At 55.5% G+C, this 24132-nt stretch overlaps 1 long non-coding RNA gene across 1 annotated transcript in view; it reads right to left on the bottom strand.

The window, feature by feature from the left end:
- LOC138919996 (uncharacterized) overlaps positions 1-11061 on the bottom strand; it is a 30456-nt gene extending 19395 nt beyond the window's left edge. The window contains exon 1 of the long non-coding RNA XR_011430582.1: positions 10889-11061. This is a non-coding gene — a long non-coding RNA (uncharacterized lncRNA). The remainder of the gene's footprint in view (positions 1-10888) is intronic.
- Between the last annotated feature and the right edge of the window lie 13071 nt (positions 11062-24132).

Raw genomic sequence — 24132 nt, 5'->3', positions numbered from 1 at the left:
CCGGGTGCGGACATGGCACCGCTTGGCAAGCCATGCTGTGGTAGGCATCCCACATATAAAGCAGAGGAATATGGGCACAGATGTTAGCTCAGGGCCAGTCTTCCTCAGCAGAAAGAGGAGGATTGGCGGCAGAGGTTAGCTTAGGGCTAATCTTCCTCAAAAAAAAAAAAAAAAAGGTGAGGTCATCTCAGCCCCTCCTCTGTCACGGGGTGGTGGGGGTGGTGGGGGAACGAACCGGCAGCAGATAATGTTCGGTCAACCATCCAATCTGATACCCTGAGATGGAAAGCTCCTGGGCATCCTCAGGGGACCTCAGCATCTTCGCTCCCTGCCCCCTGCAGCCACCAGGGTTCCCACTGTGTCAAGGGCAGGTCCTCCACGTTTGGGGTAAAGCCAGGTCCCAGTGCCTCCATCCTCCCGCCATGTAACCCGGACACGTCCTTTCTCCCCTCTGGGCCTCAGTCTCCTCACCTGTGCAGTGGGGACAGGAGTGCCCCACGCTGGGCATCACTGTGAGAGGCTAACGTGTGTTCAACCCTTGTCACTGGGCATCTGGCACACAACAGATATCAGCAGGTGGGGGTCACTGTTATCTTGGTAAAAAAGTTATCCTGGGACGAGGGTGAGCAAGGGAGGCCCCTGGGGTGTGAAATTTAAAGAGGGGCTCACTCTCCAGCCGTGCGGGTGCAGGGCTGGCCCCCGAGAGTGAGCGCCTCCCTGAATTTGCTCTGCTTCCCCTGCCGCAGTGCCACCCCGGGAGCCAGACACAATGACTGAGATGACTGGCCCAACAGGGTGGCCTGAGGAATGACGGCGGGGCAGCACCCATTATTATTACTGCCTGTTGGACGCCGGGCACTGCATGCTGAGGGAGGACATGGATGCGGGCTCTGAGAGGCTGTGTCCGTCCACGGCCAGAATCCCCGGCCTGAAAGGGGCAGAGTCCAGATCTGAAGCAGATGTCCAGTGATTCCAAAGCTGAGCCCTTAACCATTGCGCTCTACTGCCTCTGGATGCTGCAGGCAGGACGGGCATGGGGACCGGGGTCGGCCTCTTGTGGGTTGACAGGTCTACGGCTCAGCCACCCGCTCCCAGCCTGGTCCAGGGACGGGATCTCAAGCTAGCATTGCTGAGGGCCAGGCTTGCCCGTTGCACCTGTTTCTTTCCTTCTAGCACATCTTCTGAGCCGCAGTTTTCTGATTTATAGATCAGTTGACTTGTTCATTGTCTGACTCCGCCCCCCAGCATTTGAGCTCCGTGAGAGCAGGGCCCAGGGCCCACCCCCCTCATCACACCGGGTCCCCAGGGCATAGCTGTGCACCTGCCTCATGAGAGAAACTCAATAAATATTTGCTGAATGAGAGAATGGCTCAACGTAAAGGATGTAGGAGTTCTTCCCATTTGCAGACAAGGGAATCGAAGCTCAGAGGACAAGCATCTGAACCCAGGACTTGGAGCCGCCGTGCTGTGTCATTCACCCTCCGTGCCAGGCCGCCTCTAGGGGACCTTGCTTGGGAAGAGATGGTGCAGTATAAACTGGTGCGTGCAAATGAAATGCAAATGACGATGCAAATATCACTGGGGCTCGCTTCCGCAATGTCCTGGCCTCTGGGAGAACTCAAGGGAGAGGCTGTCAGGTCTGCTGCAAGCCGGTCCCTCCCGGCAGCAGCTTGGGTGGAGGTGGGAGACCCCCAGAGGAGGCAGGGGGGTAGGTTATGATGCAGCCCTGACCCCAGTCGGCCCCTGTGATCAGAGGTCTTCGGGGTGGCGCTCACCGTCCTGCAGGCTCAGGCCCCACCCTTCCCACTCTGCAGAGAAACCAAAGCGCACAGCTGAGTACTGAGGTCCAGCAGAGATGGAACGAGGACTCCGCCAGGACAAAGAGGCTCAGAGTTCTCGCCCCTGCACCAGCCTTTACATGCTGCATCCCATTCGATCCTGATACACCCCTAAGCAAGAGAGACTTGTGTGCCCATTTTATAGATGAGAAAACAAAAGCTCAGCAAGGTTAAATAACTTGCCTAAGGCTGCAGAGCTAGCAAGTGACCCAGTCAGATGTATCTGCCATCAAAGCTGCCCGTCCAACCCCAGCACAGCGCCACCCGCCCACCCCTTCATCTCCTTGTCCTCCTCGCCCCCGCATGCCCATGTGGTCCATAGGAGGCCGTTTCTGCTCCCTCTTGTGCTCCAAGAGCTCACCATCCTCCAGCGTGGGGGAAGCCCTCCTCCTCCAGGAAGCCCTCCTTCAGACTCCTTCCCCGGGGAGCCCTGCAGCAGGGAGAGGCTGTGCCCACAAATCTGACTCCACTTCCTCTGCCCTGTCTCCAGCCTTCGCCAGACTCCGAGGTCCCAGGCTGGGGCACCCATTCATTCACTCAACTTCCACTCACTGGGAAGTGGCAAATGATTGCCCTCGTGGACCTGGGTTCAAATCCTACCTTTGCCTAGTTCTCTGGCCTGGTTCACCTGTCTGCAAACGGGGACAGCAGTGGTGGCTCCCTTGGGAGAAGGGGTCAACACAGCGAGCAACGGACCGAGGAGCCTGGCACACATGAGTGCTGGTATATAACCAGCCACCTGCCAGGTGCCAAGCTGGGCCCTGGGGTAGAGAGACCCTGGACTGCACACGCAGGACGCTCCCAGACACACGACGAAGCACGAGGCCAGGCGATGAGAGGCACAGTGGACAGAAGTGCGGGAACTCGGACCCACCCGGGGCCGGAACAAGTTCCCAAAGCTGTTGAGCTGAGTCAAATCTCCTACCCACCCACCCCCCTCATTTTTCTTCCCTAGAAACATCTTTCCCGGAAATGGAAGCCTGGATGGCGGGTAGGCCCCTTCCTGCCAGTGTGCCCCCATGGGCTCTGAGGCCTCCTTCCGCAGGCGGCAGCCTGCCCTCCCCTGTCTGCTGAGGCCCAGGGTCTCCTCAGAGAGCAGGCGGGGTCCCCTGGGCAGAGACAGGGAGAGAAGGGAGAGGCCTCTGCTTAAATTCAGGGCCTCCGTCCCGCCTCGGGGGAACACGGGCCTTCCCGGGCCTGCTGGCTGGGGGGTTCGATCCTGCAGGGGCAGGCCTCCTGGGGGCCTGAGGGTGCTCGGCCAGGCTTTCCTGGTTTTAAGATCCCATATATAACAGAGGGAGGCAGGGGCACACCCCGGGGCCGGGGTGGGGGGTGGAGCCGGGCAGCCTCGCCTTCCCTCAGCGGCCTGAGACCAGCACAGATCAGAACCTCATCGTTCCACCACCTCTCGGTACAAATGGGGAAACTGAGTTCCCAGAGGCCTGCAGACAGACAGGACTGGCACTCATCTCCTGACCCACCCTCGGGACACCCCCTAACGCGGGGAGGGTGGGGAGCAGCATCAAGCTCTGGATGAAAGGCTGGGAGTGTGCAAAGTCTGGCAAACATGGGTCCCCTCCTCCGCCAGCCTCTGCCCGCCCCGGCCGCCCCACCTGACAGGCGCCCTGTGCCGGGGACCCCGCTGCGCCCAAGCCTTTGGCTCTGCTGCCCCCTGGTGGTCACTGGCTCTGGTCTCCAGCTCCAGGTCCCTGACTTGGCGGTTAGTTGCTCCAGGGATGGGGCCATGTCAACAACCAGAATATGGGGGAATAAGGGACCAGGGAGGGGGAAGATAGTGACGGGGCCAGAGGAAGAGAGAGAGGCTTGCCCTCCTTCCTTCTACACCCCCCCTCCCACACACACTCTCAGAAAGAGATCCTGGGAGAGAGCGGAAGCCGGCCAGTGTGGGGCCCAGGAGAACACAGGGCTCCAGTCCCTCTGGGGTGGATTACAAATGGCAAGTCCTTGGTGCTCCTGCCGTGCAGACGTGGAGTCTATTTCTCTCCCCTTGACTCTGGCCATCCCTGGACTTGCTTTGACCAACAGAAAGCATAAGTCACACCGTGTAAGTCCCAAGGCTGGGCTGTAAGAAGTTTGCAGCTTCGTCCTGGCTTCCTGGAACCCGCCCCAGAAGCTGGTTGCCACCTCACCTGGTAAAGAGGCTGCGTGGAACAAAACCAAGGTGCTCCCGCCGACAGCCCCTGCTCAGCCTGAATCAGCAAGGACTCCTCCCATGGGAGGGGACAGCCTTGGACACCCAGCCCCAGCACAGCTTGCACACAACTGCACTCCGGCTGGCACCGGTGGGGCAGAACCACCCGACAGAGCCCAGCCAGCCCCCAGTCAGGAGAGACACCAAATTATGGTGGTTGTTTTGAGTCGCTAAGTTTTGGTCATCTTATTATGCGGAAATAAATCACCAAATCAGAGCTTCACCCCCCAGCAGCTGTGTGACCCTGGGTTTATCACTTGGCCTCTCTAAGCCCCAGTTTCCGTGGGGTAACAATGCCCAGAGTGGTTGTGGGCATCACATGAGATGATGTGTGCAAAGCGCTGAGTTCCCAAAACCCACTAATCACCAACAAGTATGGAGCACGTGCCCGGGGCCAAGCAGCCCGCCCAGCGCTCTGCACACACCATCTGATCGAACCTCACTGCGGCCACCCGAGACACTCAATTTTACCGAGGGGGCAGCAGGTTTCCCAAATGAACACTCACGGTACACAGTGAGGAAACTGAGGCATAGAGAGGATAAGTGACTTGCCCAAAGTCCTCAGCTGGTAAGAAGAGACAGGATTCAAATCCACATAGCAAGCATAAAACAAAAGGTCATTATCATCGCATCACCAGCATTACTAGCATTATCGTCACCACCATCGCCATCAACTTCCTTATCATCACCTCCATCATCATATCATCATCACTGCCAGCACCACCATCACCATCATCATCACCGTTAGCCCCACCAGCAGCAACATCACCATCACCATCCTCCTCCTCCTCACCCTCCTAGACGTCATCATCTCTACCATCATCTTCATCATCATCACCATCATCTCCATCATCATCTTGTCAGCATCACCAGCGTCATCACTGATGATTCACCACCACCATCCATCATCATCATCCTCATCACTATCATTATCACCATCATCATCTCCATCATTATCACCATCATCACCATCACTATCATTGTCCACATTTGGCTGTGTGTCTACAGGAAACTGGCTGAACCTCTCTCAGCCTGGGAAAGTCACGCCTTCTGAAGCGGGCTGGGTCCTCAGCTAAGGGGACGAGGTGCACAGAGCCATCCTCACCCTCTCTAGCTCCCCTCCACAGGGGCCGGGATAGACGTGAGTCTTCGCTCAACACACACTCCACCTCTGGGCAAAGCTCCCTGAACGCCTGGGGACAGAAGCCGGGTTTTCAGCTCCCGGGCCTCGTTCCTCACATCTGAGCTAACCAGAGCCCGCGGGTCTCAGGAAGGTGCCTCTGGCGCCCTGGACAAAGACGAAGCCACATCTGACCAGCCCACACTCTCCAACTATTGGTCCTTCACACAGATTTCCCGGACCCCCCGGGGCCGTGTGCTGGGCTGGTTCCCACACCTCTACAAGGAACTCGATGGGAACAGCCCTCGGACCCAGACAGGCCTAGACCAGAGCAGACGCCCTCAATTCCAGGTGTGTGACCGTGGGCAAGTCCCCTAGCCTTCCTGGGCCCCACATACCAGCTATGTCCCCAAGTGTGTGCAGCCCCTTTAAGGCACCCCAGCCCTTCCCTGCACCCCAACCCCAGGCACCGACGTCCGAGGCTGAGCCTGATTCGGACAGAGTGGCAGGCTGGTCTCAGGGCTCAGGAGCTCCGGCGGCCTGCCCTCCGCTCAGGCTACGGGCTGGGTCTGCCCCCTCAGCCCCGAGAGCCTCCTGAATCCTCGGGACCTGGCTTTCCCCTCTGTGCAGCTCTGAACTGCTGCCAGGCAGCAGGGAAGGACGGCCTGTCGGGGTCACTGAGGCACAGGCCTACCTCTGGACCACTGGGAAGTGGCCTCTGTGCGTCACGGACGCCTTTGCCTGGCAGCCACCCGCACAGACCAGTTAACATACACGGGAGCTGTCATCATGGACACATGGCTTCAGAGAATCAGGCTCTGTGGCTCCACTCAAAATCATCCCGTCCCTCGGGATTCACAGGGACCGCTGCCACCGCTTCTCGACAGTGACCATGCTAGGAACTTTCCACACTGCATTCGGCGGGTGTTCCTGAGCACCTCCTGTGTGCTGGGCGCTTTTCAGAGCACTTGGAAAAAACAATAGCGAAAACAAAGATCTCTGCCCTTGCAGAGCCAATTTTATAGCAAGAAAAGAAGAAATTTAAAATAACAATAATAAATAAATAAATTATGTAATAGATGATAAGTGCTACAGAAAAACCAAATGGGGAAAGGGTATTGATACTGCTACGATAATTTTGATTTTCAATAAAGTGGTCTTGGTGGGCCTCGTTGGAAAGTGTCATCTAGCAAAGCCTTGAAGGAGATGAGGGGATGATCCACTCAGATATGCGGAGCAGGGACGGCCTGTGCAAAGGCCCTGAGGCAGGAAGGAGTTGCCATGTTTCAGAACAGCAAGAAGGCCAGCATGGCTGGAACAGGGAGGAAGTAGAGGAGACAGGGCCTTGTCAGGACTCTGGATCATGCTGGGGCCACCACAGGGTGCTGAGCAGAGCTGTACCAGGAGCTGACTCACATTTTAAAAAGCCCCCTCTGGGGGCTGGCCCCGTGGCCGAGTGGTTAAGTTCGCGCGCTCCGCTGCAAGCGGCCCAGTGTTTCATCAGTTCGAATCCCGGGCGCGGACATGGCACTGCTCATCAGACCACGCTGAGGCAGCGTCCCACATGCCACAACTAGAAGAACCCACAACGAAGAATACACAACTATGTACCGGGGGGCTTTGGGGAGAAAAAGGAAAAAATAAAATCTTTAAGGAAAAAAAAAAAAAAAAAAAAAAGCCCCCTCTGGCTGCTGCATGGGGAGCAGACTTGTAGGGGGGAAGCAGAGAGACCAGTGGGGAGGCTGCCCAGTATGTGGGCGCAAGACAACGGTGGCTGAGGCCAGGCTGGCCCAGGGGTAGATGGGGAGAAGCGGGCAGAAGCTGGACGTGCCCGGAAGCGGGAGCACCCACGGGACTCCCTGACGGCCGGGTGCTTGCTTTACCCCAGTTTCTCCGGCCCTCTGAGAGGCGGGCGTGACGACTCCCACTTTAAAGTCGCGTCAACAGGGGCTGAGAACCAAAGTCTCGCCCCCACCTCGCTCAGGGAGGGGGCAGCCCGGGGTGGCTCCACAGTGAGTGGCGCTGCTGGTGTCCAGAAGCCGCCAGAGACGAGCTCGGGGGCCCCCGGCAGAGGGCAGTTAAGGGGGCTGACACCTGCCTGCCCAGCACCCCATAAAGCGAGCTGGAGCGTGAATTGATGGCCTGTTAATGGCCCGGAGCTCAGCGCTGCCGTGTCCTCATCAGTTTATAAACTCATAAAACGCCTTGGTCATGGCACACGCCCCCGCCTCCTTTAGCTGAGAATGGATGGCCTTCCTGGGGGAAGAGGCAACCAGCTGTGGGCTGTCGCTGAGCGGGGGCACCACTGGACTCCCGGGCCCTTCCCCCTTCCCCTCGAGCCCCGAGGGGTCAGCCTGTGGCCCCGACTCCCGCCCCATGGCTCCATCTGCCCTTCCTCACTCTCTGAGGAAGCCCCCTGGGGTGGGGGGCCCACAGGAGGGAACGAGGGAAGGAAATTTACATCTGGGGGCAACTACTAGGTGCCAGGCATGACCCGTGACCCTCACAGCGTCCGCATAAGGTCAGCATCACAGCCCCCATCTGACAGATGGACAAACTGAAGGTCAGACACCGAGGGGTCGCACCCGAGGACCCTGAATCGGTGCCCCACCCCTGTCCTCTGAGCCACCTGTGGTCCCCAGCCCTTGGTGCACGGACAGATAAACGGCGTCACATGGCACCGCTGTGTGTGCGCCAACGAGGCCACCCGACGTCATCCCCCGCTAGCGTGGCTCTGGCACACTTGTTACAGGGACCCACTGCAGGTGGGACCGGGATCCAGACAGCCCTGTGCGACCTGCCTTCCCTCGGGCATCTCCTCTCCACCCACTCCTTACCGAGGAGCCCTGCGCCCTGAGGCGACAGCACTGTCCCCACCCCAGGCACAGTTCCAAGCTCCCGCTAATTTAACACACCCGACAGATTTAGGAGAGGTGTATTGTTTTCCCTGACTCACAGGGGAGGAACTCAAGGCACAGGAAGGTTAAGCCGCTTGCCCAAGGTCACACAGCTGGTGTGTGGCTGAGCCGGGCTTTGAACTCAGGTCTTTCCACTCAGTACCCACGGCGCTGCTAGGCTTCTGTTCCCACTGGGTCCAGCCTGCTGTTCCCCGGTCACACCCGAACTGGGGACCCCGTCCAGGCCCCTGCAGAGGGACGATGCAGGGATGTCCCGGGGTGACAAGAGAAGGGTCCCCATGCCCACCCCTAGGGTCTGGTAAGGCTCTGCACCCACCCCTGGGCGACCCCCGGCCCAAGAAGGAGCCGCTCAGCGCACACCTGCGACAGGTGGGGCCCTGGCGCCCCCTTGAGTCCGCTGGCAGACTCTCCACTGGCTGGACGTGGCCCAGCTTCTAAACGCAGCCTCAGACCCGCCTGGCACCGGGGTTCCCTGCGTCCGCATCCCTCCCAGGCTGTGATTAACTCCATCGACTTGCGGTTTTACTCAGCTTCGTCCTAGGCAATAATTTCTGCAAAATCCCGAGTCTGATGTGCCAGGTGTGTTTCTTCCCGACGCCCTTTAAATGAAAGCTAAATACACGACTTCAAAAATTGCATTCATGTGCCTCAAAAAATCGCCTCCCCGCGCCTTCGGGTGGCGCTGCTTGTTCACCTGCAGAACCTGCTTGCTGGGGTCTGTCGAGGACCCGGCCGTGCCTACAGCCAGGCGCCAGAGCCAGACTTTAATCAAAGAATTGAAAAAATAAGTATAGAATTACAACTCAACAACATTATTAAGTGATAAAACTGGTTTGCCATGAGGAAGCAGAAAACACTGGATGAGCCCACACCTTGACTGGGCTGGGGAAGTCAGGGAGGGCTTCCTGGAGGAGGGGGCGCTTGAGCTGAGACCTGAAGGAGGAGCAAAAGTTAACCAGGTGAAGAGGGAAGGAAAGAGTGTTCTGGGCAGAAGGACCAGCGTTTGCAAGATCCCTGAGGCAGGAGGGAGCCTTCCCCATGAGTTCTCCGTCTGCACCTTGGGACTCGGCTCCCTGTCCGCCGTCAGGGTGGGGATTCTGCCTGTGTGGCCTCCCTCCTTTGCCTTCTTTGCCCCCAGCTCCAGCCAGACTCACCCCCACCCCCCACATCCCCAGCACTGCCCGGGGCTTTTGGTCTATTTCCTTTTCATCCTCGTGACCCTGGGGTTTGGCTCTCGGGATCCCCATTTCCAAATCAAAGAAACTGAACTTCAGAGATGTCGAGTTACTTTCCCAAAGTCACACAGCGTGGCAAAGCCAGGATTTGTACCCAGACCCGGTGGCTGTGCTCTCTTACTACATCAGGCTGCCTCTCAACCGTGTCCCAACTCTTACTCCTGTGGACTTCGAATCAGGAGACCTGGGGGCAACGCTTGACTTGGCACTAACTTGCTGAGCAAATTTGGGCAGGTTACTGGCCCACTCTGAACCTCAGTCTCCTCATCTGTAAAATAAGAAGGGTGTACAATAATAGTAGCTAATATTTATTATTCCTCACATTAACTCTTTTAAGTGAGCAGTAGTAATATTCCCACACTACAATGTGGAAACAAGCTCAGAGAGGTTTGGTGACTTGTCCAAAGTCACACAGCTGGTGAGTAGCAGAGCAGCATGGAACCATCTCGAAAGCCCTCCCAGTAACAAAGTTCTCAGCCTGACTTTTCCAGGGAATCCCAGCTTACCCCTGGAACGTGAACCCGCATCTGGCCCCCTCTCCAGGGCTGCCCATTTTTGTCCACTACCCGCTGTCTGTGGGTGTGAGACACCTCTCCACAGAGGCAGGGGCCCAGGACGCTGCCTGACCCACGCCACCAGGTCCATGGCGAGCTGAGCAGGGTCCCTGGGGCCCTGGAGAGCCCATCCCTGCTTTCAGGCTGCCACGCAGCCCCCACCCCGAGTTCTGCCGACCCGTTTAGACCCCCGGGAGAGCCTTCGCTCCCGCTGAGGCCTCTCATTCTCCGGCCTCCAGTCAATACCCCGGTTTGTTCCTGGGATCAGAAAGCCTTTCATCGCTGGCTCTGCGGCCCTCTGTCCAAGCTGCCTTTGCTGCCAGGCACGGTCCCTGACCTTGGGGAGCTCTGAGGCGCCCGGGCCGGCCCTCGCTGGCCCAGAGCTGGCCCGGCCTGGCGGGAAGGTGGGGAGCTGAGACAAGACCACGATTCTGCCGGGGTCTCCTCTGGGGCCCGAGCGGGCTGACACAGCTCAAACTCTAACAAATGCCGTCGGGAACAGAGTGTGCAAGTGCTGGGCGCCGGCCGAGGCCCTTGATGGGTGTGCTGGCACGGCCCTTCGTGAGGAGCGCCCCCGCCGATGGGAGAGGCCCAGCCCCCGCCTTGGGGGAGCCCCCATCAGATGGAGGAAACCAACTCCTGCCTCTGGGAGCCTCAGCCTCAGAGGAGGCAGGACACCAGGACAAAAGCAGCAGTAAAACAATGCTACAAATAGACAAAGGCAAAGAAACGCCCGGGACGTGGAGGCTGGACCACACGAGCTGAAGGCTGGACAAGCGTTTGGAGTCCATCACGGCTGGCTCCACGGGGGAGGCAAACACGGCGCCGTGTTCTGAGCAAAGGAACAGACTGGACTGGCCGGCAGTGCATGGCGAGCGTCCTGAGGAAGGAATGGCCGCGCAAGAGCTCACAACCTGGAGTGAGCTGCAGACCGTGCAAAGGCGGGGAGTGGGGCAGTGGAGGGGGAACCCTAGACGGATGGCGAAGAGCCGGGTTTTACTGAGCACTTACTTCGTTCTCCACTCTAAGGGCCCCCGTGTACCATGTCCTCTGTCCTCACAGCAACCCTGTGAGCCCGGGGCTACCATTCCATCATGCCCATGTCAGGATGAGGGAGATGAAGCACAGAGAGGTTAAGGAACCTGCCCAAGGTCACAGCCAGTAAGTGGCGAAGCTGGGAAGCTTCTCAGGAATGACTTAACCTAATCCCTCTGTGTCACAAATAGCAGCTACAGCTCAGAGAGGGGCAGTAACGTGCTCAGTGTTGCATAGCAACAGGGGGCGGGGCCAGAATGGAAGCTGAGGTCGTAGTGTCCTGGAACCCAAGACTAAGGAGGGACATCAGACACACGGAGAGGAACTTCTCTAGTCCTGATTGATCTGCAGAGCGGGCGGGGGGCCGGGTTGGCAAGAGCAACGCGGAAGGATTGTTGTCCGCAGGGAGAGGAACAGAGCGTTGACGGGCGTCCTGGCCATCTGCCACAAGTTAAAATTAGCCTGGTATTAAATTTTTAAAACAGGCAAAAGATTTAAACAGACACTTACCAAAGAAGATACATAGATGAGAAATAAGAACATGAAAAAGGTGCTCAACCTCATTAGTCATTAGAGAAATACCAATTAAAACCACAGCGGGTGCCACTGGACACCGGTTAGAATGGCGACAATTAAAAAGACTGATCGCACCAAGTGCTGGAGAAGAGCTGGAGGGAGGCCAGGGGCGCTCAGACGCTGCTGGTGGGAATGCAAAAGGGCACAGCCACTCTGGAAAAGTCTGGCACTTTCTTAAAAGTTAAATTTACACCTACCATATGATCCAGGCTTTCCAGTCCTAGATATTTACCTAGAAAGGAAAGCAATATCCACATGAACACCTGTGCACGCATATTCCTCAAAGCTTTGTTTAACTAGCCCAAACCTGGAAACAACTCAAAGGTCCATCGACAGGTGAATGGAACAGATAAATTGTGGTACGTCCATATAATGGAATAGTACTCGGCAACGAAAAGGAGCAAACTATTAATATACACGACAACCTGGGTGAATTTCAAAATAATTACGCTACAGAAAGAAGCTGGACAAGATGAGTACAGACCAGATGATTCCACTGACATAAATTCTAGAAAATGCAAACTAATCTATAGTGACAGAAAACAGATCAGTGGCAGCCTGGGGGATGGCTGGGAGGGGGGAGGTGACAAAGGGGCAGCAGGAAACTTTTAGGGACAATGACTGTGCTTGTTATCATGATCTGGGGAGGGTTTCAAAAGTACATACATATATCAAAACTTATCAAATGGAACAGTTCAGATATGTGCAATTTGCTGTGTGTCAATTATCTCTCAATAAAGCTGTTTTAAAAAGTAGTCTGGTGTTAAGCAGCCCAGAGGCACAGAGAGGTGCCCCTGAACTAGAAGGTTCTGAAGGAGGCACAGTATGAAAGGGGAAACTGAGGCCATGTGCACTGCCCCGCAGCTGTGTCCAGACTCAGCCTGGTGGCAAGTGCCTCTCACAGGGCATCCCACTGGCCAGGCCAGAGCCGTGGTCGTTGTTGGTAAAATGCCACATGGCCCAGAGCTCGGCACAGGCCTGGTCCAGGCCCAACAGGGGGACCCATGTGCACGATCGCTCTGTGCTCCAGTTCTTCAGCTGTAAACAGGGGTAAGAACGCCAGATGCTTCTGGACATGCTTTCTGGAAACCCAACTCAATCTGACTTAAATCACAGAGGGAATCCGCTGGCTCCAGTGCATGTGCAGCCCAGCATTAGGTCTGCTCAGGCAAGGTTTGATCCAGCAGCAGCTCAGGGATATGACCAAAAGACGGGTTTCTTTCCATCTTTGTTCTTTGCCTTTTGAAGTATGGGCTTCCCCCCAAAGCTGGCAGCCCCCGTGGTCCCAAATGGTGGCTAGCAGCTATGGGCATCCTGCTTTATACCCTGCAGGAACAGGAAGGCATCTTTGTCCCGGCACCCCCAGTCCAAGAGGGAACGTGTTACGTCCTCTGATGGGCAACCCTGTTACCTGGACAGGTGCAGGCATGAGGGGTCTGTATCCCATGGGAATTAAAGGGCGGGGTTCTGGGAATGGGGGCAGGGGAAGGAGATGGGGGGAGGCATGAGGAACAGGAGACGGACGCAGAGAGGGAAAGCAGAAGCAGCAGCCACGACCAGCCACGGCCAGATCCCCGGTTAATCCAGGAGGATTCCTTGGGATCAGAGGATCAATGGAAACCTCCGGCTTGTGGGAGGAGGGTGGCGGAGCCAGACAGAAACCACTCTCAAGGTGTGGAGTATTAAATGTGTCAGAGAGGGCGCATTCGAGAACAGAGACTAGAGTGTGAAACATAACGTGCGTCCTTGGGCAGTTTTATTTTAAATTTCATTGCATTTTAATTTTTGAATAGCTGATCCATTCCTACGATTCAAAAACCAAAGGACATAGAAATGTACGTGGTCCAGGCTCTCCCTCCCCGTCTGTCCCTCCTCTGTCGACTCTCAGCTCCCCCTCCCCCACGGGTACCACTGCTCATAGTTCCTCACAGATTTTTCCGGCATTTCTCCTGAACATCCATGCACATAAGAATATAGATTCTTGGTCATCCCCTTTTTGACACAAAATGTAAAATATTGAACACCCTGTCTCTCCCTTTAGTTTTTTCTCTTGACTGTGGTACCCCATGGTGTGGCTGGACCATAACATAGCCAATCTCTTACTGCTGGGCGTGGGTTGTTTCCAGCCGTTTGCTACTATAATCAATGCACTGATGAATAACCTTGTATACAGTTGTCACTTCACGTGTGTGCAAGAAGGACAGGGTCTACTTCTCCCACAGACTCACCAACAGACGGTGGCACCTTACCTCCAGATTTTCACCAGTTTGATGAGGAAAAATGACACATGGCTGGGGATTCGGTCGGCATTGATCTGTCCATGAGTGAGCCAAACTTCTTTTCATGTGTTGGAGCACCTTGGGGCCCCTTTTTCTGTAAACCGTCTGTTCAGATCCCATGCCCGTGGTCATGTTGGGTTGTTTCTCTCATCAATTTCTGTAAGTTTTCAGGAGGGAGTTTAGCTCTTTGCCTCTGACGTGATTTCAAATATTTTTTCCCAGTTTATCATTTGCCTTTTGACTTTGCTCAGGATGGGATTTTGTTCAGCATACAGAATATTTTTTATTTTTATATCACTAAATTTGTCAGTTCTTTTATTTTCGAGGAAGATCGGCCCTGAGTAACAGCTGCTGCCAATCCTCTTCTTTTTTCTTTTTTTCTTTTTTTTTTTTTGCTGAGGAAGACTGGCCCTGAGCTAACATCCGTGCCCATCTTCCTCTTCTTTATACGTGGGACATCTACCACAGCATGGCTTGATAAGCGGTGCCATGTCCGCACCCGGGATCCAAACCGACGAACCCCAGGCCACCCAAGATGAGCATGCGAACTTAACTGCTGCGTCACCGGGCCGGCCCCAATTTGTCAATGTTTTTCAATAGCTGCTAGATTTTTGAGTCATAATTAGAAAGTTCCCAAGCTTCAAAGTTATAAAGAAATTCTCCCATGTTTCCTTCTAAAACGTTTGTGGTTTCATTTTCACATTTAAATCTTTGATTCCTTTGTAATCTGTTTTACGTATAAAGTAGAAATCTGGAATTTTATATCCAGTTGTCCCAGCACCACTTATTGAATAATTCAGCTTTTCTTCAACAGTTTGGTGTGGCAACTTTATCAAACAGTAAATGCCTACCTGAATCTATGCTTATTTCTGGACGTCCTGTTCTGTGTCATTCGTCTGTCTGAGAATTTGTGAGTCAAAACCACGTTGTTTTAATGATTGAAGCTGCATAATATGGTGGGTTCTTTCCATCCATGCTCTCTTTCTTCCTGGCTATGCTTCCTGGGTAACTTTTCATATGAACTGTAAGATAAACGTACCTCCTTCAACAAAAACTGTTGACATTTTCTCCAGAATCAATGTAAATTTATCAATGAGCTTAGAGAGAATTAAAATGTCATGGTGTTGAATCTCCTTCCTGAAACATGATGTATGTTTCCACTCGTTCACATTGTTTTGCCTTTTAGCAGTTTAGTTCCTTAAAATATTTACTGAAATAGAACATGTACGCAGACAAGTCACAAGTCGTTAAGGGTACAGCTCAATGAATTTTCACAAAGACGACACCCCGTGCAAGTGCCACCCGGAGTGAGAAACGGAAAAGGAGCAGCAACCCCAGAAGGCCCCCTAATTCCCCTCTCTCCACGCCCTCCTCCCAAATGAGCCACTGTCCCCACTTCCACGGCCAGGAGCACTTCCTGGGTTTGAACGTTACAGTTTGAATCAGACCGTACATGCTCTTCAGCGGCTGGCCTCCGTCACTCACCGCTGTGTTGGTGGGGTCTTTCGTGCTGCACTTGCTCTTTTTCATTGCTGTATAGTTTTCCGCTGTGTGACTCTATCACAGTGGGTTCAACGTTCTACTTCTGATGGATATTTGGGGGTTTTTCCAGTTTAGGGATAGTGCTGCTATAAACGTTCTAGTCCATGTCTTTTGGTGCAAATATATGCTCACCTCTGTTAGGCCCTCCCAGGAGCAGTGTGGCCGGGTCACAGGGCATGAGGACACGCCCTCTGGCAGATGCTGTCAAGAAGCTTTCTAAAGTGCTGCACTCATTGCCACTCCCCTGGCTGTCTGCTCAAACCCGTTCTTCTCTCCTTCCTGGGCGCTTAGCAAGGCCACATTTCCCAGCCTCCCTCACAGCTGGAAAGGCCGCGACACTGAGTTCTCGCCGGTGGCCGGTGATGGAAGTCGATGTGCCTCTTCCTCGCCCCACAGAGGGTGCACCTCCTCCTCACCCCCTGCCCCCACTGGAACCCACAGTGACCCAGCGTCAACCATGCAAACGGCAGCCATGCCCCAGGGGAGGGCAGAGCAACTTGGGTGGGACCCGGCTCCCCAAAGACGTCTTTGGGGCACAGCTGCCCCCTCACAGTGTCCACACGGGGAAGAGGCAGACATCTGTGCACCTCAAACCAATGTACTTTAGGGTCTTTTTGTGATACGAGTTAGGTCTGTTATCCTCAATAATATGGGAATTGGAACCAGAAGTGGGGCGCCATATGTGACATGGCGTCAGGCAGTGAGCAGGTTCTTAACCATGTTATGAAGATTTTCTCTATCCTTTATCCAGCACGTAATAAGGAAAGTGAATCAAAATGTGTTTCTCCTTGTATCTCACGTAACTTCTCCTTTATAAACACATCTACTGTGTCCTTTAGAGCATCGATGGCCGTAACTATTATTATTTCCATTGTGAATTACACACTCATATATTCCCAAGTGCCTTCCTTGTCTCATCAAACACTTTTTTGTGGTCTGAAGTCCACATTGTCTAATACTGAGATTACGAGACGTCGAGATTTTTATGTGGGTTCGCCTGGTGTCTTTGCCCAGCTCTTATCTCCAACCGTTCCCTCTGGCCCTGGTTCCGGCCTGCCTCCCGTACCGAGCCCAGGGCTGGATCTGCCTGTGGATTCCAACCCGGAGATTTTTTCTTTCACTGGCAAATTAAGCCCATTTACACTTATTGACATTTCTAATATCTGTGTTCTGTCACATTATTTTACATAATTTTTTTTGTTTTTATGGAGTTTTGAAGCCTTTTACTACGTGATTTGTTCTCTTTGCTTGTATATGTGGTTCTTCTGCTACACAAGGAGTTTTCACTTTTGTTCGTTACTGTAACTTTGCAGAGTATTCTCAGTCCGCCATTTCTCAGAAAATGAGAAATTAAGGTGCTTGCTCTTCTTGCCATCCGCCCTCGCTCGCCCCCACCATCCCTGTTTCAGGCATTAAAGTTTCCTTCCCTGGTGGCGTCCTGTGTCCTGTTACACCTTTTTCTACTCCTCTCTCTTCTGACTTGTCACCTTTACTCAACGTCCTTTGATTCCCGGCTACCACGGATGAGGCGCTCGGCAAACACGCTCTTCTCTCTCCGTCCCCTCCCATCTCTTCTTAGCTGTATCATTTCTGACGTCGTCAGGACAACCGTCACTCCCCCTGCGAGCCGTCCCTCTCCCCCACACGGTTAGTTTTCGTCCCAAACAACCGCAGGCAACGCGCCACCGTCCCCTGCTCGCGGCATCTTAGTGGCTGAAGTCCATCCTCATCTCGCGTTTCCTCAAGCCGGACTCCACCGGAACAACATCCTCTGAGCTCTGCGGTGGCCGGAACTGCTGCTGGGGTCCTGGGGCCTGAAGGACGGCTCCGCTCAGTGTGAACTCCCGCCTCACGCCGTCTTCCCTCGTTGGGTCCCGTGGGCACCGCTCTGCTCTCTTCCCAGTGCTGGGCTTCCGGCCCTTTCTCTGTCGATGGAGGAGAGAGCTGGACTCTCCCCGTCTGGTCACCTACAGGCGACGCCGTTCCTGCACTGTCCTGGAGACAGAGACGGGACCCCCGCAGGGCAAGCCCCCTGCTGACAAGAGGGTGTTTTTGCTTCTGTTTTCCCAGCCTCCAGCCGTGGAGGCATTTATATCCCGTGCCCGGCTGCTGTGACCTTCACCACGTGGCTTTTGCGGAGACCGTGGGCAGCCCCTGAATGTCATCTTTGAGTCTGCGTTATCTGAACTCTGGTTTTCTGAAGATGGGGTTTGGGGGGTCTGTGGTCACCTTTGTGTGACATCCAGCAGGCAGAAATGGGAACTCCCGTCTCACGCTGACGTGCTCACGTCGGCACTCTGTTCATTCATCAGCAGCTGTGCCCCCCGCCGGCTGCACGCCAGGGGCCGTGGACAAGGGGTTCCAGCTCCACCCCCCACAGGGGCCATCGGCCTCCTCTCAGAACAGGAGGCCCCCAAGGGCAGAAGCTGTTTCTCCCCCATCAGACTGGGAATCCTCAAAGGACCCGAGTGACGTCTCCCCCATCAGACCAGAAAACTCCCGAAGGCCGAGGCCATGTCTTCTCATAAACATACAAGTTTATAGCATATTATGAGTCCCACAAAGAAGGGAAAGGAGGAAAGGAGGAAGAAGACCGATGGAGGCTCCTAGTTTAGTTAGGGTGGACTTCTCCGAGCAAGCGGCATTTAAGTAAGCAAAGAGCTGAAAAACACAAGGGGCAGGCCAGGTGGATATCTAGGGGGAGAGCATTCCAAGCAGAGGGAACAGCAAGTGCAAAGGAACTGGGGCAGGAGAATGCATGACTGTTTAAGGAGCAAGGAGGTCAGTCAGTGTAGCTGGAGTGGAGCAAGCAACGGGCAGGTGGGGTCTGAGAAGCCAGTGTGCGCAGAGTGGGTCGTCATGGGCCCCGACACTGTCTTTGGCTTTACTGTAAGTGGAGCAGAAGCCACTGTAGGATTTTGAGTGGAGTCGTGACCTCGTCTGACTTACTGTTAAAAGGATCACTCTGGAAGCCCTATAGAGACTAGACTGTAGGAAGGCAGAAGTAGAAACGGGGTCAGACTCACACAACTGGGCTTCTTGCCTTTGACACAGACAGGTATCCAGCAGCTGGGGTCCAGCTGAGGTCTGCACGCCTGGGGCCTCTGTTCCCGCCCCACCAACCCCCCCGGAATCTCAAACCCAAGGGCAGGAGGCGACGAGATCTGAGGACCAGTCGTTCTCCCTGGGGTCAAGGACCGTGCATCCTCGATCCTCTTTCCCAGGCAATATTTCCCTCCAATGGCCAGACACTGACGCCCTAACTATCGGGGGGCTTCGGGGTCGGTGGATAGTGGACCCGCCGCTGGGGGCTCCCTCGTCTGGCGGAGCCCTGGCTTCCCGAGGAGCAAGGCACAGGGTGGCCACTGGGTGGCAGCATTGCTCTGCCGAGAAGGCAGGGCCGCGCGGGCCGGGAGGTTCGGTCCCAGAGGGAAGGGAGCTGAAGCCGCGCCCCGCCCCTCAGCTCCGAGGGACCCTTCGTTGGCCCGGATGATGGCCGAGAGTGTGGCGATTGCTCCAGGGGGGGTCCGAGACCATAAATACGGTTCACATCAGCGCCTCCTGCGACCCAGCAAATTCTGCCAGATCGCCCTGCGGGATCTGATGGTTCATTTCACAGGCGAGAACAGAGGCCCGAAGAGGGGACCCTCGCTGGCCCCACATCCTCCCGTGGCAGAGCCTGGGCCCCTCTCTGATCCTTCCACTCCCCTGAATGCGGACCAGCGGCTGGGAGAGCACTGGGCGAGGCAGTGCGGGAAGGTTCCTCTCCCTGTCCTGGTTTAGGGGTCCGGGGGGTGACCAGCACCTCCGAGGATGAGGAGGAAGAAGAGCTGAGAGGAGTGCACACCCTTGGGGACTCTTTGAGGGGCCCCCAGAACCCCATCACGTCAGCTGGGGGAGGAGCATCTAGCATCGACCCCCATACAGTGAAAGCGGGATGGAAAGTGATGGCCACGGAGAAGGAATTATGTTTGTAATTGCCTGACTGTCCTTATAAACACTCAGCTAACGGTCTTATTATTATTTGTTATCACTCAGAAAGGAGGGAGTGGCTCCGCCATGCCTCCCCCAAAGACCATGTCAAACCCACATGGAAAGGCACCGGTTCCTCTCCTGGCCGGGATCTGAAAGGGCCCCATTCAACATCCTCTTAGGCAACCATCGGATTAATCTCTCTCCTCCACCAGACTGCTAGCTCCAAAAAGAACAGGGACTGGTATCTCGTGCTCCTAACTGTAGCCTCAGCTCCCACCGCTGGTGTGTGGCACATAGAAGGGGCCCAATAAGCATGAATGAATGTGGGCATGAATGAGTGAATGAATGCGGGCATGAATGAGTGAATGAATGTGGGCATGAATGAGTGAATGAATGCAGGCATGAATGAGTGAATGAATGCAGGCATGAATGAGTGAATGAATGCAGGCATGAATGAATGAACATGTGCATGACTGACTTGGCCTAATCCCACGGCCTCCACGAGGTCCCTCCTGCTCCCGAGGTTCGCAGAGCCCACAAAGGGGGAGCATCTGTGGCTGCTTCAGGGGCAACTTCACCCCGTGAACCCAGAACCAAAGTTGGCTCCAGGTCAAAAGCCCCCCGGCCGGGTTCGGGCCTGCTGCCCCCGCTGATGGGCACACAGCTGGGAATGCGAGCTGACCCAGGAAGCTGCCCCCTCCCCACTCCTGTCCCCCCCAGCTCGCTCGATGGCTGGGAGCCCCGCCCAGGCGGCAGGATGGAGAAGTGGGGGAGCCTGGCTCGTAAATCACGTTCGGGCAGTCTGCTGGGAAGGGGGGACCGCAGGGTCTGGAGCCAGGGCTCTCCAGAGTCTGCCTGCAGGAAAGTGGTTCAGGGACAAACAGACTCAGCAGGAAAGGGGAAGGAGGGGAGGGGGCTGGAAACAGGAAGGGGAAAAGGGAGAGAGAGAGGAGGAGAGGGGAGAGGGGAGAGAGAGGAAGGCAAAGAGACAAAAGACAGTCAGAGACAGAGCAGCCAGAGAGAAGACCAGAAGTCACAGAGAAGGACCGGGAGACAGAGACAGGGACGGAGGGACGGTGAAAACACCTGTACAGGCAGGTCAGTGAGCACAGCCCCTCTTGCCTCTCGCATCTATTTTCAGGATCCTAGGTGCCGAGGGGAGCATATCCACAATGTCTTTCTCTAGAAGACAAGACTGATGGCCTTAGTGGTCCTGAGTACCAAGGAGGAGAAGAGTCTTCCCAATCAAGGCCCAGATTGGGGAAGACATTTGCCCAACGTCACACAGCAAACCTTGTGGCAGATCCAGGGACTTCTGGACAGGACACCTGGTCCAGTATTAAATGCTATTCTCTGGGTCCCTTGTTGGGAGTGGGGAATCTACTAGTCTTCGAGGACACCGTGCGGAGGTCACACATTCCTACACTTTCTGTTTCCTTTTGTTGCCACAATCCTCTTGTTTCTCACCCCCTGAGACCCATTTCCATTTCCCCACCATACTCAGACGGAATAAACCTTTGCCCCCAGAAAGAAATGTTTAAACTAAACTTCAAGCCATCACATTGTGGAAGGACAAACTTCTCAGACGGGGATTCAGCCAACCCAGCTTCAGACCCGTCAGCTAGGAACTCGCTGTGTGGCCTTGGGGTAGCCACACAGCATCTCTGGGCCTCGTCTTCCAGGAGAAAGAGGAGACTGGAGTAGTAATCCCCAAAAGGGTCTTCCAGGGCTAAGACTCCATAATGATCCTCCCCTTCTTTGGAGGAAGTCCCAAGTAAGTGAGCACTGGACTGGGAGTCTGGAGTCCTCGGCCCCTTGGACTTAGCTCCCACTGCCCCTGGCAGGCGCATTCAGAGACGGCAACACCGGTTGAAACACGAGCGTGTCTCTCACCCACTGTTGCACGTGAGCTTCCCAGCAACCCTGAGGGGCAGGCTTTATGGCTGCTCCCATTTTCCAGATGGGGAAACTGAGGGTGGGGCAGAATGACTCTACACAGAGGGAGCTGAGCCGGGAGTCAGATGGATGCAAGGCTGCCGACTCCGCAGCCCGGCTCGTCCCTGCTCCACCCACAGCGCAGCGTCTGAACCCAGGTGGGAAGAGATCGGGAGTGGGGACAAGGCAGACGGTGCTCACAGCCTCCGCCCGGGACGCACGGCCCATCCCCTAGCCTCAGAGGTTCTGGGAAACAGTCGCTCCCACCCTCCACTGGGCAAAGAGACTTCTTTTTTTTTTTTTTTTAAAGATTTTATTTTTTCCTTTTTCTCCCCAAAGCCCCCCGGTACATAGTTGTATATTCTTCATTGTGGGTCCTTCTAGTTGTGGCATGTGGGAGGCTGCCTCAGCGTGGTTTGATGAGCAGTGCCACGTCCGCGCCCAGGATTCGAACCAACGAAACACTGGGCCACCTGCAGCGGAGCACGAGAACTTAACCACTCGACCACGGGGCCAGCCCCATGGCAAAGAGACTTCTTGTACAGACAGGGAAACCGAGGCCCCGTGGAGGTTCCACAGCTCTGGGTGTCCTTCCTGCTCCACCCATGGGACCAGAGCTGCCGCATAAAATACAGGACCGTCTTGGGGACACATTTATACTAAAAATTGGTGCATCGCTTATCTGAAATTTAAATGTAACTGGGCATCCTGCAGTTTTATTTGCTAAATCTGGCTGGCTTGTATGGGACACGCCCACGCCCCGCTTCCCACCATCCTTTCGGGTTAGAACAGGCAGAGACCCCCAGACCCCAGCCTCTGTGTCTCTCCCTTTCCGAGCCAAGCCAGCCTCACATGGAACCCTGGGCCCTGCAAGCATTTGAACAGACGCCTGGGATCCGTTCCTTTTCACAAAGCATTGAAGCCCCACGTCTCTAAGGCTCTCTGGGGTCGTCAGAGGAGGGGGCGGTAGGCTCCCACAGACCCCCCCACAGCTCTCCTGGCCTCCGTGCTGGGGCAGCAACGGCTCTCAGCATCGGTCAAGGCCTGAGCTTGTGACCCCGAGAGAGTCCTGTCACCCCCCGCACCGGGCCTCAGTTTTCACGTCTGTGAAATGGGAGCTGGCTCCTCCTCTCCCTGCAGCCCTGGCTCGTGGACCTGGGTCTGAAAACATCTTCATGCCCCCCGCCCAAAGACAGGGCCCTGTGCCCCCCGGGCATCCAGGCTCTGGTCTCCATGCAGGTTCATGTCCCTCCTCCTCCAGGGGCCAGGCGGAGGGTGGGGTGAGAAGGCAGACCACCAGGAGATGCTGCTTCTGCCTCGCTTCCCAGTGGGCAGGCGGGCTCCGACGGTCACACTGACCAAGCGTCACGCATGCCCCCGCCGTGCGTGTCACATGTCCCCAGCTCCCAGGGCAGGGCCCAGCGCATCAAAATCCCCACTAACACTAATTAATCACTGCCCATGTGCCAAGCCCCACTCGCAGATTATCTGGTCTAATCCCCACCGCCATCTCATGCCCCTGCCAGCGCGTCCGTCACCTGGTGGCTATAGACTGTGCGTGTGTGTCGTCCGCCTCCTAACCAGGTCACACGGGCCCTGCGGCCCAGCACCCTGTCCCTGCCGTTCACGGCTGCGTCTTCAGGCTGGAGAGCAGGCCTGGCTCGGCACAGAGGCTCGGAAGGCTGTGGGATGAATCATGAACAACTCTATTTGGTTGGTGAGGCCTGTCACTGTGCCCTCCACAGATGAGGACAGTGAGAGAAGCACCCAAGGTCGCGTGGGGAGAGTATTTTGAACCCAGCAGCCGGGCATCAAAGCCTATTCCATTAACCTCCACCCTATACGGTGGGAGCACAAAGAATAATTGATGAAAACGTGCATGCGCAATGAATGAATGATGCACATATGAGCGCGCCCCCTCCCCTCTCAGCCAGCCCCCTTAGGGGCTGCTCCAACAGTCTGGGGCAAAGGAATCCCTTTGAATCTGGAAGCAGGCACTAAACCTAAGAACCCGACCCTAGAGCATCAGGTTGTGGGGTCCCACTCAGAGACGGGCAGTGATGGTCCTGAGTCACACAGCACAGTGATAGGAGGCCAGACACCCCTCTCACAGACCCAAGCCCTCAAACCCAGCCCTGCCCCCATCCTGTGCTTGGGGACAGAGCAGTGGCTGGGGTTCAATTCAAGCCTTGCTCCTGACTTGCCGTGTGACCTTTTGAGAGTGATTGCACCTCTCTTAGTCTCTCCCGCTGTAAAATGGGCTCCTGAACCCACAGGGCTGTCCTGAAAATTAGGAAGCACAATCGTGGACAGCCAGCTGGGTCGAGAACATACTGTGCTCGGCAGGCCCCATCAGCCCCCTCCAGGCCTCTTGGCCTCTGACCACAAGCACTAAAGGGGCTGACCCCAGAGCCAGCCTGACAACTCTGTAAAGTCTGAATCGAGGGAAATAATCGAGGTTAATTCCTCAGCATCTCGCACATACCTCCCACCTCTCCTCCCAGCAGGCTGGGGGATTTATGAGTTAACGTTGGCATTGTCATGTAAAGGGCTATGAGATCCTTGGAGAGAGCCCTGGGGACACGGGAAGAATGAAATGGGAGGCATAATGTTATTAGCACCCAATCACCGCAGGACGATCACTCTGGCTCCCCTGAAGCTAAAACTGCAGAGCCCTCCTCTCCCTGGGACCCACTCCACTCTCCCCTGTTACGACCAGGCTAGGGCCAGCAGGTGCCCTGGGCTGAGGCCTCAGTCCTTCCTGCTTGCTGTGTCGCCTTAGGAAGTTCACACACCCTCTCTGGGTATGTTGCCTCATTTCCATTCCGAAGGGTCCCTGCCAATCAACAGACCCATAATGCACTGTGCCTGCCTCCCTGCCTCTGTGTGGACCTACCGCTCTACCCCAAGGGA

The sequence above is a fragment of the Equus caballus genome, chromosome 2 (genome assembly GCF_041296265.1).
Source record: "Equus caballus isolate H_3958 breed thoroughbred chromosome 2, TB-T2T, whole genome shotgun sequence".
In the NCBI taxonomy this organism is placed as follows: Eukaryota; Metazoa; Chordata; class Mammalia; order Perissodactyla; family Equidae; genus Equus; species Equus caballus.
Note: the sequence above shows the minus strand (reverse complement) of the source record. Positions and strands in the feature narration are given on the sequence as shown.